The sequence below is a fragment of the Ostrea edulis genome, chromosome 8 (assembly GCF_947568905.1).
Source record: "Ostrea edulis chromosome 8, xbOstEdul1.1, whole genome shotgun sequence".
Taxonomy (NCBI): Eukaryota; Metazoa; Mollusca; class Bivalvia; order Ostreida; family Ostreidae; genus Ostrea; species Ostrea edulis.
Genome location: NC_079171.1, coordinates 41034613 through 41038273, shown reverse-complemented (window position 1 = coordinate 41038273; position 3661 = coordinate 41034613). Strand labels below are relative to the sequence as shown.

Genomic DNA, 3661 nt, shown 5'->3' with positions numbered 1-3661 from the left:
AACGTATTTTCAATATATGACCAATTTGGCTTCACTTGGGGTCCTAAACCTAGGGTTTATAAATTTCACAATTTTGGTAGAGGGCTCATTTCTTACCACAATCATGCCCCCAGGGAGGCAGGGTCAATGATATTCCCAATTTTTGTTCCCCTTTATCCATATATACTTTATACCAAAATTGGTTAGAACTGGTTCAAGTGTTCAAAAGAAGAAGCTTCAAATGTTAAATGTTTATGACCAGTGAAGACATGTAGCAAAAGGTCTCTTAAGCGATTCAAGTGACTCCGTAACGACAAAGCCAGAGTGATTACTCTAGGGCACCTGCCATGTGATGGGGACCTAATAGTACTTAAATTTTTATACCAATAAATATGAATAAGAATGAATACCAGTAGTTTACTTTATAATAATAATAATGAGTTTATTCACCAATCAAGGGCACATACAGTTTAACTAGTAATTAATTATAACAATATAAATAAATAACAATCATTCAGGTCTACTACTACTTTGCACACATCTATGATTATATATGAAATACTGATTTCAGACTGAATTTAAACTAACATAATGAAATATACAATAGAATAACCAAACTGCTTCACACATCTAAGGACAGTGCCAGTTTCAGAGACAGTGGATAATGATAATGTGTGAATACATGTGAAGTTGTAATCAATATCAGTATAAGAGTTTAGAAAATACAGTATGCAAGTATAATACACATGTACATGCAGGATCCAGTTGTTCTAAATGTTTTATGTCTAAAGCAGGGAGGTTTAAATAATTATATAAATGAAAATAATTGTGCTATATAATTAAAAAAAAAATTTTTAAAAGTTGAAGAAAGCATGATTTGTTGACTTGATTACAGGGTGTACCAAGGGACAGAGCCTGTTAACAGTCTGGTTATAAATCATTTGCCAGACTATTGGTTTTGTACTCCCAGTAACCAAGACAGTTTACAAGTGTAATACACATGTACATGCAGGATCCAGTTGTTCTGAATGTTTTATATGATATTTATTAAAAAAAAAGAAATTTCTGCCGAATGTATTCTCCTTGATGTACTTTTCACTGAACATGTGCAACCTTTAACTCTGTCCATGCTGACTGGTATGCAATAGTAACTGTTTACTACATCTGTAAAATGAATACATGTGTTAATCTTCTCAAAACATCCATTAATCTTGAGAAAATATTACGCTTTTATTTCACAAAACCCAACAAATTTCCTTGCAGGAGTTGATGCATCAATTTGGTACATATGACGTCTTTTCAGGAACCTTATCTCTGTAAAGGAAATTTGGTCTTGTTAATTTTGTGTACAATTTTCATTTTAACAAATTCATAGTTAATGATATTAAACAATAAAACTAATTTTGCAAATATTGCAAAATCCATATGGCATAGTAGAGATAATATTTATGAGAACTTCATTGGCAATAATCAAGTTCATTACATTTTGATATTAAGGTGTTTTAAATAAATTCCCTTTAAAGTGATTTAAATAGCTTTTATTGATCTACAGAATTGACCAACTCTGTAATGTATATAAGTTATGTAATGCATAGAAATCTTGTGGTTTTCTACACCCTATCATAATTGAAAAGTGAGTCTGTATGAAAATCACAAGGCTACACAGCCCTACCAAGTTTCATGGTAAATGAATCTGATGACTATGTATGTCAGTTTGTCTCCCTGGGCCTCATCAGTCAGAGAAGAGATCAAACTGAGACACCAAAATTGTCGAGGATAATCTCTGATACCTTCCTGGTTTCCAATATACATTTAAATGCATGTATGTTTTTACAAGTTTTATTTTTACATTTCTCAAAATTCACATGTTTAAACATTAAAACATTCAAGAAACCAGGAAAGTTTCGGCCCATTTTGAACTGAAATTCTGCAGCAATGAAACAAATCACATTGACTTTGTGAAATCTTTTGGCATCACAGGAAGGTGGAACTACGTTAGTAGAATACTAATAATCAACAAATAATCTGACTGTACTGTTGTCTGTCTAATCATGAATTCATTGACAATTCTGCAATGAGACACTGGCATAGAGCTGCCGGATAAGATCATCTGCCATTGTGAGTCTACTACTGGACTGACTTGGTGCCTGTTACAGTTGTCAATCAGTTAAAAAATTGAAATTTAATAGCACATACTGCTAGAATGGTCTCCTTGAAATCTTTTAAGCAATAAACATTTACATTGATAGACAGGCAGTACACAAATACCTACAATAAAACAAACTGAAAAATTTTAACTGGAACAAACTGTTAGATGAAAACTGAACATGATTGAACTACAGAAAATGTTTTTCATATACCCTTCCCCATTGTCTATATTCTATTTAAGACATTATCCATACTTGCATTATGCATGACATTGAAAGGAATAGACATGCATGTACATGTATATCTGATAATAAAATGGAATACCCATCTTATTTATCATCTTTAAAGGACACAACGCATGTTTCTAAACTTTTTCATTTTTTCAGCAAAATTAACTCTTTTTATGCCTAAAACTACTTTAAATGTGTTTTAAATGAAATATTTTGCGTAGTTTTCGAGTTTGAAAGCGATGAAATTCAAATCTTGCGATATGCATATTTTCTTTCGCTAGACTACGCGCCATATTGTGTGACGTCATATGTGCCCTCGGGTTTGAAAACATCTATTAGCCATTTCATAAACAGATTAGATTTAATCGACAAAAAACCAATTGTCACGTTAACGGCTTGTAAATAATAATGCATTAAGATGTTTTGTGCCGTGCTCGGGTGTACTAGTTGTCGGTAGAAAGGATTTAGGCTGAGTATTTTTCAATTTTTCGAAGGAAGGTACGAGAAAAAAGACGTGGATAATTTTTTTGTTGGAGCAAGAACTTTACCTTAAACAAGAGGCCCATGGGCCACATCGCTCACCTGAGTCACCTTGGTCCATATCAGAAGATTTTCCATATCTATTTGCATGTAAAACCGTAGTCCTTATTATGGCCCCAAACCTTCCCCTGGAGGCCATGGTTTTTGCAAACTTGAATCTACACTATGTCAGAAAGCTTTCATGTAAATGTGAACTTCTTTGGCCCAATGGTTCTTGAGAAGAAGATTTTTAAAGATTGTCCCTATATATTTGTATGTAAAACTTTGATCCCCTATTGTGGCCCCATCCTACCCCGGGGGGTGGGGGGGGGGGCATGATTTTAACAAACCTGAATCTGCACTATATCAGAAAGCTTTCATATAAATCTCAGCTTTTCTGGTTTAGTGGTTCTGGGAAGAAGATTTTTAAAGAATTTTCCTATATATTTGTATGTAAAACTTTGACCCCCTATTGTGGCCCCATCCGACCCCCGGGGACCATGATCTTAACAATTTATAATCTGCACTATATCAGGAAGCTTTCATATAAACCTCAGCTTTTCTGGCTCAGTGGTTCTTGAGAAGAAGATTTTAAAAGATTTTTCCTATAAATTTGTATGTAAAACTTTGATGCCCCCCTTGAGGACCCATCCAATCCCCGGGGTCCATGATTTTAACAAACTTGAATCTGCACTATATGAAAACAAAAAAACAAAAACAAAACAAAACAAATTTTTTTTGGACCTTTTGACCCCCTATTGTGGCCCCATCCGACCCCGGGGGCA

At 34.0% G+C, this 3661-nt stretch overlaps 1 long non-coding RNA gene across 1 annotated transcript; it reads right to left on the bottom strand.

Annotated features, from left to right (window-relative positions):
• Nucleotides 1–395: 395 nt before the first annotated feature.
• LOC130049078 (uncharacterized) lies at nt 396–2897 on the bottom strand. Its single transcript, XR_008797603.1, has 2 exons — nt 2221–2897; nt 396–2118 (listed from the first exon to the last, which is right to left on the bottom strand). It is a non-coding gene; the product is annotated as an uncharacterized LOC130049078 (long non-coding RNA).
• Nucleotides 2898–3661: the final 764 nt, after the last annotated feature.